The sequence below is a fragment of the Haliotis cracherodii genome, unplaced genomic scaffold (genome assembly GCF_022045235.1).
Source record: "Haliotis cracherodii isolate W230 unplaced genomic scaffold, xgHalCrac1.p SCAF_8, whole genome shotgun sequence".
Taxonomy (NCBI): domain Eukaryota; kingdom Metazoa; phylum Mollusca; class Gastropoda; order Lepetellida; family Haliotidae; genus Haliotis; species Haliotis cracherodii.
In genome coordinates, this window is record NW_027266341.1 from 51743357 (window position 1) to 51754522 (window position 11166).

The window sequence follows — 11166 nt, forward strand, 5'->3', positions numbered from 1 at the left end:
TCCTCGACACATTTTTAGCTTCCTGTTCTGTGACTGGGTTTTAGTCTTCAGGGCAGTGAGCGTCACATGTTCCAGTTATCAAGTAAATCCTGATAACTGATGTTCCGCTGCACTCAGCAATATTCCAGCTATATGACAGCGGTCTGTAAATAATCGAGTCTGGACCAGAAAATCCGGTGATTGACATCATGAACATCGATCTACGTAATTGGGATACGATGACATGCTTCAACTAAGTAGGTTATATAGTAAATCCTTTTAACTGATGTTCATGAACGTCACAGCACATTGTTTTGTGACGGTCCTCAGTCCCCTGTAATGTGACAAGAATTAAGCTTGGGGTTCTGCCAGGCCTAGCGTCTTTGAACGTCAATTATATACGTCCTGTGACAATACGTTGGCCTCCAGTTGTTTGATAATGCGTTAGCCTCCAGTCCTTTGACAACTGGAGGTGTTCAGGGGGTCCGCCCTTCACCCTTTTGACAACCGGATGTAGTTTTAGGAAGCTGTAGGCAGTAAAATGATCTGAGAGGGCATCTTCCTATTTTGAATCCTTCCCTTTTAAAAATACTGGATCCCCCCTTGCCAGTTCTTTTGCATCTGGCGTCCATGTTCATGAGACCACCACGTGACACTGCAGTGTGGCGTCTCCTGCTTTATCTGACAATCGTACTCACACTCCACAGCATATACAGTGTCAGGGGCCTACTAGAGCTCACTACCACTGGAGGGTCATTTCTGATACATTGCTTCAACATGTGATAAGTTGGAAAGCACAAGTATAGTCACAGCATTCCCATCCGGGAGCTTTAACAGATCACTTCCCATGATGCCCTAGTATTATCACTTAACTTCCGCTTGACAGCCTCCATTCTCGCGGGAAATCCGTAAATGACGTATTGCGGTATTTCATAACGACATTCTGTAAGAGAGCTCCCTCAACCGGTAACTTAATCAAATGGCTTTCAAATGTGTCATTCCATTTATCTGTGGTATTGTCAATGGTTTACACATCGATTGAAGCCAATGGAGGGCGAGATGTCCCGTCCTAACGGTCCTACCTCAGCCTGTCAGGTAGTCACAGGCGACGTGAATAGCTGGAATTACTGTAGTAAAAGACACTCGCAATGTACTTAAGCCAAAAAAGACGAACTATCCTTGTGACAGAAACGACAAGTTTTTTTAAACAAATTGAAATTTAGCTCTCGTGGGCAAAGGGCATATCAGCACATTGTATAGTGCGAAGTAAGTCACGCCAAAGAGATTTATTCAGACTGATTATTTCCTTTAAAAAACAGGTTCCAGCTAAAGTGCTTTATTGGGAACGTCAATTAGATGTGCTACGAAATAGTTAATTTTGATTTATGCTAACTGCTGGATAGTTTCTAAAGCTGAAAGATCTCGGCCTGTCTTTCTGGAATGTTTTACATGAGGGGGCTGTGTTTGGAGCAGTTCTTCAACAGTCAGTGTGACCCAGACACTATCTGTGCACGGCAGACACTTGATACTGTGGTCACGCATTGGAGTTTCCTTTCTTTAGAGACATCTGCTAGACTGTATTCACTCAACATCCTCAACATTTCGTGTCCTTGCAAGTTAGTGTAACAGATGCTGCCGACACTGGTACACGATCGTGGTCTTCCGTCTGCGATGCAGTACAGATAGTGACGTTGTATCGAGTCACATTTACCTGTGATGTTTATATGTGGAGATAGACTTCTGGGAGCTGGGGAAGTGCTTCTGTAAATAAACGAAAATACATGGGGTTAATAATAGCTGTCATCTACATCGTTAAGTATCGTTAGAAAAACCTTCTATACATCCAGGCGTGTATCAGGAGTGTAAGTGTGTTCGGGATGTCAGGGTTAGATGTGTCTAGGACTGTAGGTGTGTCAGAGGTATATAGGTGTGTCAAGGGTATAGGTTGGTCAGGGGTGTAGGTGTGTAATGGATGTAGCTATGTCAGGGGTGTGGGTGTGTAGGGTGTGTTGGTGTGTCAGAGGTGTTGGTGTGTCAGGTGTGTAGGTGTCGCAAGGGTGTAGGTGTGTAGCTATGTCAGGGGTGTTGGTGTGTTGGTATGTCAGCGATGTAGGTGTGTCAGGCGTGTCAGGGGTGTAGGTGTCTCAATGGTGTAGGTGTGTAGCTATGTCAATGGCGTAGGTGAATCAGGGGTGTGGGTGTGTCCCGGGTGTAGGTGTGTCATGGGTGTAGGTGTGTCAAGGGCGTAGGTGTGTAAGAGATGTAGATGTGTCGTGGGTGTAGGTGTGTCAGGGGTGTGGGTGTGTCAGGTGTGTTGGTGTGTCAGGGATGTAGGTGTCGCAAGGGTGTAGGTGTGTTACTATGTCAGGGGTGTTGGTGTGTAGGTATGTCAGCGATGTAGGTGTGTCAGGGGTGTTGGTGTGTAGGTGTGTCAGGGATGTAGGTGTGTCAATGATGTAGGTGTGTAGCTATGTCAGTGGCGTAGGTGAATCAGGGGTGTGGGTGTGTCCCGGGTGTAGGTGTGTCATGGGTGTAGGTGTGTCAGGGGTGTAGGTGTCTCAATGGTGTAGGTGTGAAGCTATGTCAATGGCGTAGGTGAATCAGGGGTGTAGGTGTGTCCCGGGTGTAGGTGTGTCAGGGGTGTAGGTGTGTCAGGGGTGTAGGTGTGTCAGGGGTGTAGGTGTATCAGGGGTGTGGGTGTATCAGGGGTGTAGGTGTGTCAGGGGTGTAGGTATATCAGGGGTGTAGGTGTGTCAAGGGTGTAGATGTATCAGGGGTGTAGGTGTGTCAGGGGTGTAGGTGTGTCAGGGGTGTAGGTGTGTCATGGGTGTAGGTGTGTCAGGGGTGTAGGTATATCAGGGGTGTAGGTGTGTCAAGGGTGTAGGTGTATCAGGGGTGTAGGTGTGTCAGGGGTGTAGGGGTGTCTGGGTTGTAGGTGTATCAGGGGTGTAGGTGTGTCAGGGGTGTAGGTGTGTCAGGGGTGTAGGTGTGTCACGGGTATAGGTGTGTCAGGGGTGTAGGTGTGTCACGGGTGCAGATGTGTCAGGGGTGTAGGTGTGTTAGGGGTGTAGGTGTGTCAGGGGTGTAGGTGTGTCACGGGTGTCAGGGGTGTAGGTGTGTCAGAGGTGTAGGTGTATCAGGGGTGTGGGTGTATCAGGGGTGTAGGTGTGTCAGGGGTGTAGGTATATCAGGGGTGTAGGTGTGTCAAGGGTGTAGGTGTATCAGGGGTGTAGGTGTGTCACGGGTGTAGGGGTGTCAGGGGTGTAGGTGTGTCATGGGTGTAGGTGTGTCAGGGGTGTAGGTATATCAGGGGTGTTGGTGTGTCAAGGGTGTAGGTGTATCAGGGGTGTAAGTGTGTCAGGGGTGTAGGGGTGTCTGGGTTGTAGGTGTATCAGGGGTGTAGGTGTGTCAGGGGTGTAGGTGTGTCAGGGGTGTAGGTGTGTCACGGGTATAGGTGTGTCAGGGGTGTAGGTGTGTCACGGGTGTAGATGTGTCAGGGGTGTAGGTGTGTTAGGCGTGTAGGTGTGTCAGGGGTGTAGGTGTCTCACGGGTGTCAGGGGTGTAGGTGTGTCACGGGTGTAGGTGTGTCAGGGATGTAGGTGTGTCACGGGTGTAGATGTGTCAGGGTTGTAGGTGTGTCACGGGTGTAGATGTGTCAGGGGTGTAGGTGTGTTAGGCGTGTAGGTGTGTCAGGGGTGTAGGTGTGTCACGGGTGTCAGGGGTGTAGGTGTGTCACGGGTGTAGGTGTATCAGGGGTGTATGTGTTTTAGGCGTGTAGGTGTGTCAGGGGTGTAGGTGTGTCACGGGTGTATGTGTCAGTGTTGTAGGTGTATAAGGGGTGTTGGTGTTTCAGGGGTGTAGGTGTGTCATGGGTGTAGGTGTGTCAGGGGTGTGGGTGTATCAGGGGTGTAGGTGTGTCAGGGGTGTAGATGTGTCATTAGTGTAGGTGTATCAGGGGGAAGGGTGTGTCAGGGGTGTGGGTGTATCGGGGGTGTAGGTGTATCGGGGGTGTAGGTGTATCAGGGGCGTAGGTGTGTCACGGGTGTAGGTGTGTCACGGGTGTAGGTGTGCCACGGGTGTAGGTGTGTCATGGGTGTAGATGTGTTAGGGGTGTAGGTGTATCAGGGGTGTAGGTGTATCAGGGGCGTAGGTGTGTCACGGGTGTAGGTGTGTCACGGGTGTAGGTGTGTCAAGGGTGTATGTGTGTCAGGGTGTAGAGGTGTCAGGTTGTAGGTTTGTCCAGGATGTAGGTTTGTTTGGAGTGTCGAGGGTGTCAGGGGTGTAGGTGTGTTAGGGGTGTAGACGTGGGTATATCAGGAGAGGAGCAGTATCAGGACTGGAGATGCGTGAACAGTGGAGATGTATCACGAGAGTCGGCTTGTCAGAGGTGAAGGTTTTGTAACAGGACAGGTGTAGTCAACTTATCTCAGCATTGTATCCAATGCTTCCAATGTTGTTTGTGGTATCTTTACTGATGCTTTGCGCTCAGTGCACCTGACAGATTACAAGTTTATAGGCATTATCCAGGTCATCAATGCTGTAATTGGATCTATAATGACCACAAACGGTCGTACTGGTCTGAAAGAACATAAAGAAGTGTTTCTAAGAACCATTGGGACGAATAGTAAAATTGTATATGAGATGTCCCGGAAACGTTTCCATATTTTGTAACCGCGCGGCATCTGATGACGTCAGTCACGTGAAATATTGTTGACAAACATGGTTAACTTAGCAGACGATGCCGAAAGGCGAATCTTTAGAAGTTCAGTACTACGATTTCCAACACTTTTAAGGAGGGTAAGATTGGTAATAAGTTTTTGTAACTATAGTAAGAATACCTTCCTGATTTCCATATGGAGCCGATTTTTTTCCGAGAGGGTCGAAGTGACCTGCTGACGAAAATATCACCCGGTGACCTCTGACACAGCACGTGCTCTCGGACAATAACGCGAGAAACATGATCGCCGAAAACAGAAGAACGCCGAATTCAGGTAACGTTGGGATATATTAGAAGTCCTGATTCGACAAACTTTCACTGACACGCATAAATTATACATCCATCCAAAACGCTGTATAATATTAGTAGCGCGCTTGTTCAGACAATCTCCTCACGCAGGTATGTGCTGTTGCTGTGACGTGTCATCAGGGGAGGATGTTTCCGGCGTGATGATATTATGAACGCTTCACAGAACATTGCGCGGCATCATCAACCTTCATCGACCTTTGGCCAACAACAGAACACTTCTACTGTCATAGTTTGTTTGTTTGTTTATTTGTTGTTTAACGCCGCACTCAGCAATAAGAGTCAACTATGCTCGTGATGTCATTCACCGGATTGCCTGATCCAGACTCGATTATTTACAGACCGCCTTCATATAGCTTGAATATTGCTGAGTGTGGCGTTAATCCTGAACTAGAAAGAACAGACCAGTAAGCTTCATCGAAATGGTAAACGTCTGAGACCTGCATCACTTCGGGCTTTCCTCCCACATTAAGCTGACACGCCGTGATATAACTGGAATAATGTTAAAAGCGGCGTTAATGTTCTCAGCGTAATGTTTCACATCAAGGGCATTCACACAATCATTGTGTTTAACATTAACTATGTCAGTTTAGCAGTTAATATTATCCATTAATCATGTCTGCAAATATTTACACTAAGTCTCAACATTCATCTCTTATCACATGAAACAAAACATCCTCATAAAATTATTTCAACAAGACCCATGATTTCCCCGCATTCCTTGTCATAACAAAAATATGCACCTATAAAATATATTTAGAGACTCTTACTTGTATCTCATACATTTATCCATTTCTTTTGAGTTAATCTTTTGTATAAATTACACAAACCACTTTGAACCAGTTCACTGTCATGCTTAAGATTTCTTATGATGATGGAAATTAAGATTCACCTTCTAAATCAATTCACTAAAATGTTCTTAATATTTCTTTAGATTGGGAAATGGGTTTGTAATTTTTATTAATATTCATATTAAACACTACATTTCACATTTCTGGCTGTTTGCAACAATCTACAACGTATGACGTCAATATTGAAAATATAGTTCTTTTGTGGAATTACAGCATCAATTATGTAACACTTGTCTCGAGCAATCTACCAAATTGTATCTGTTCAAACCCATACCATGTTTATTTGACACATTAATGTATAATGTATCAGTGGAATTAAACAAAAATAGGTTAATCAGCTTACATTATTACTCACTCAAGCTCTCCTTAAAAGACAGATATTGTTATAAACTGAGAACATTTTACACAAATTCATAAAAAGTATATAAATTAATAACACTAACATGTATTAATGTATTTGAGACACATAACTTCTTAAAGAATTTGTGTTTAAGCAAAGCCATAATTTAAATAAATATTGCAAATCTTGTGTACATATTTTACATGCCTGTTAAGTAAAAAATGATAATTGATAATAAATCTGGGTATATATTATCAACAACAAAAAATATTCACCAAACATTCTCGAAAAAATAAAGTTTGATGTTTGCAAAAACAAGAAACTGTCTGTCACAAAAAATACATTGTTACAATGTTTTCTTCCGAAAAAATATATCTGGATCATTGTTTTGACAACTGTAGCTGAAAACATATCTGGGCTCAATACGAAATCCCAGGAGACCGACCAGTCCTTGTTTTTTATGCCGACCGCCAGGCAGGGTAACAACAATCTTTCAGCGTCTTTCGGTGTGACGCGGCTTGGGATCGAACCCCCGACCTTCCTTTCTCCGGGCAGACACTCTACCACCAGACCATGAAAACAGTCACAATCAACCATTTAATCGTGAACATACTTAAGTACGAACATAAATCATTTCATATAAGAAGACAGGTGTAAAATATAAAAGAGAAATGTGTGTGAATATGTTAGATAAATCTTACAGGATGATACGAACATGTCGTAAACATGTTAGATGAAAGATTAAAGTTAATCTGCGGAGGTTCAACATAATTTGTGTCAATGTTTATCGTGAGTGATTTAAAAGAACGCAGGGGATAGACATCGCAATTTAAGGGTAATTATGTCGTAACACTGATTCATGAGGTTGACTTGAACAAATATGAATGATAAATGATGTACGTTATTGTAAATATCTTAATGGGGGTTCCCACGCAACCTAATATGAATGTTTAAAACGAAGTTGCCACTTGAAGCAGCAATCTGAAGAATGGATCACTCCAGTGTTATAAATGAACGAGAAGATACGCGTCTTTTCTTGACAGAATGTTGAGGCGACTGATTTATTAACTATTAAACAATATTATTAATATTATTTTTTGTGTAAATATGTCTGTTTGTATGTCAATTGGATGTTTTGACTGAATGTGAAGGCTGTGGAATACCATGTTTATTAAGTGAAAGAAGGAATATATCAGAGGTTTCAAGCTATCTTGTAATCGTTTGGTTAAGAATGTACTTCAGGAGTTTTGAATAGAGAGTCCTTTTGTGAAGAATCATGGATGTCCATGGACTGATATATAGGCTCAACTCGATATCATTTTGCATGATAGATGCATCTTATTGCACATGCAAATTGTGCAGAATGAAAGCTGAAACGGTGTTAACGTTCTTGTTTTATAAAAAAAGGATGTAATGTTTCATATCATTGAGAATCACTTTACATGGATACAAGACACTTTTTTATGGATAGCAACTTCTTTTATTCTTTGAACGACGATTCAGATCTACATGGTGGGATGAATGTTCAAAGATAACAATATAATGTTATCTTTGTCCATTCATTCCACCTTGTGTTGTGTAATTATATATATGACGCGGCCGGGGAACGAACCCCGGACCTTCCGCTCTCCGGCAAATATATCCGGGGTCCGGGGTTCGTTCCCCGGCCGCGTCAAACCAAAAGACGTTAAAAGATGGTACTTGTTGTTACCCTGTCTGGCGCTCGGCATTAAAGGGCTAAAACAAGGACTGGTCGGCTCGGAGTCAGTATACTGTGTCTGAGTGGGGTATTCATGTTAAACTGCGGCATGGTATTTCAGTGTGCTAGCACTATAAATCGGCATCAGTCCGGACTAGTACAAGCAGCCACACACACACGTGCATGTTCGTCGCTATATAAGTGCAATAATCTTGGACGCGACGTTAAAACCCATTTCACCTCACCTCACCTCACCTATATATATATATATATATATATATATATATATATATATATATATATATATATATATCTTACTCGATGCACTTACTAAGCATTCACCTGATGAAGGAGCAAGAAGTAGCTATGAAACGTCGTAAAAAGAATATAAAATGTTGCTATCCCAACTTCTAAATGCCTATCAAAGACTTCAATCCCTTTACAGTATAACCTCAGACTAAATGTACCTTCATTTTACATGAATGGGTAATAGACAAATGTCCGTGTACGCGCATCGTTTGTCAATTACCATATTTGAATTTACAACAAAGAGTCAGTATCTTTCTTAACTGTATTTAAATTATCACAAACTATTTTTTTGTGAGTAACCATTACTTGTCTCCAATTAAAATTTTCAATCTTTAAAATACACCCATTCCGGGTTTGCATTGCCAACGATTAACAAACGTTCCCTCCAACTTGATAACGGTGTAAGAATCTACATCGAAACGTCGCTTAATGCAATAAACCGAAAGTTGTTATCCTTAAAGTTACATGTTTTCTTATTTACTCACCAGGGGGCACGGGTGGTCCAGTAGTCTAAGGCGCCGCGATTCGCTGTGCAGAGTTGCGTCCCTTGGGTGCGCCAGAAACCTATGATTGTGGGTTCGCCCCCGGTTCGCCCCGATTATGTTTCTAGGTTTGTCAGCACCATACCCTTGCTCGTGGGTTTCACCGAAGTGGTAAACGTCTGAGACCTGCATCACTTCGGGCTTTCCTCCCGCATTAAGCTGACACGCCGTGATAAAACTGGAATACTGTTAAAAGCGGCGTTACACCCAACTCACTCTTTATCTCCAACAAATCAATCCCAATTCCAGCAGACATGACCAATTCATTTTTAGTATTAATTTTGTATGGATGTCGGCAAAACTCTGTCAGATATTTACTACTTTTGCGTTTCCTTTTCTTTCTTTTTTGCAGAGTATGCGATAAATAACAAGATCACATGTTCCTTTGCCTTCGAATGAAGACGACGTGAAGCGACATGACTTGCATCCTTTTCCCTATATGGCTGTCTGTGGCCGATACGAGACAGGAAGGACAACGACATGAGAGTCTACAACGACTACATCACCCCATCGTCTGGAGACAACCACGTCGATTGATCTATCTCAAGTATTGTCCATCTGTCAGCCAGCGTCCTATCCACTTCATTTCATTTACGGCTAAAAAATCACCGTGTCATTTCCACCGTAGAGTTGTGCTGGCGGTGATAAAAAGAGACGTTACAGTCGCCGAGGGAAAACGTCACGTGACCTGTGCCAGCAGACAGAAGATAGAGCGCACGGTTCCGTTACCTTGGATGATTTCATGGGAGAGTTATGATCGCCGATCGCCATCAAACATTGATTGGCGTTCCTACTTTTTCATAGTCTTGCCATTAAAGTCATCAAACGTTGATGTACGGTATAACAGACGGCGAATTTCTCTTTGTAACATGATACAAGGCCGAGTCTAGGTACCCCTGCGCATAAATAACACGAGATGAGACGCGCTGATTTCTGTGGGAGCGGGCCGCCATTTTGGTCATGAAAAATTCCCAACAGATTTAGCTGGCAGACAACTGCCAATTTCTACGTGCTTTTCATAGAACACTATAATGTTTGCAAGCCATGCGACAAGGTAATGTCTGCGTGCACGTAAACGACTCTAATAACTACCAAGCTTAAGCATATAAAATGAGACTATTAATCTTCCATGTGAACATGTAAAGATAATCAAATTGTCAGTGTGTTAAATCTCACCTGGTATTCCTCGTGCTTGTAATTCAGTCTCAGACCTGCTGTTATTTCTTATTTCTAGTGTGCTAGTCTGTCAACGTGAGAAAATACTTGATAACTTAAACCGGAATGCAAATCATAGTTAACTACTGTTCTCAGTTAATACAGGTTAAAAATCTCCAGACCCGTGAAGATATGGCGTAGAATAGGTCTTCAGGAACCCATGACTTGCCGTAAAAGGCGACTATGCTTGTCGTAAGAGGCGACTAAAGGGATCGGGTGGTCAGGCTCGCTGACTTGGTTGATGCATGTCATCGCATCCCCATTGCGTGGATCGATGCTCATGATGTCAATCACTGGATTGTCTGGTCCAGACTCGATTATTTACAGACCGCCGTCATATAGCTGGAATATACCTGAGTGCAGCGTTAAACAACAAACAAATAATAATCTCAACAGCAATACACATGAGGCAGCAGGAGTGGTGAACTGCACGTGTGGCAGGTAAATAATCTTCGCAGCAGTACGCTTGAGGTAGCAGGAGGGATTAACTACACGTGTGGCAGGAAATCATCTTTACAACAAACAGTACGCATGAGGCAGCAGGAGGGGTTAACTGCACGTGTGGCAAGTAAATCATCTTTACAACAGTACGCATGAGGCAGCAGGAGTGGTGAACTGCACGTGTGGCAAGTAAATCATCTTTACAACAGTACGCATGAAGTAGCGAAGGGGTTGACTGCACGTGTGACAGGTAATTAATCTTCACAGCAGTACGCATGAGGCAGCAGGAGTGGTTAACTGCACGTGTGACAGGTAAGTAATCTTCACAGCAGTACGCATGAGGTAGCAGGAGGGGTTAACTGCACGTGTGACAGGTAAGTAATCTTCACAGCAGTACGCATGAGGCAGCAGGAGTTAACAGCACGTGTGGCAGGTAAATAATTTTCACAGCAGTACGCATGAGGCAGCAGGAGTTAACAGCACGTGTGGCAGGTAAATAATTTTCACAGCAGTACGCATGAGGTAGCAGGATGAGTTAATAACGCGTGTGGAAGGTAAATCATTTTTACAGCAGTACGCATGAGGCAGCAGGAGTTAACAGCACGTGTGGCAGGTAAATAATTTTCACAGCAGTACGCATGAGGTAGCAGGATGAGTTAATAACGCGTGTGGCAGGTAAATCATTTTTACAGCAGTACGCATGAGGCAGCAGGAGTTAATAGCACGTGTGGCAGGGAAATTATTTTCACAGCAGTACGCATGAGGCA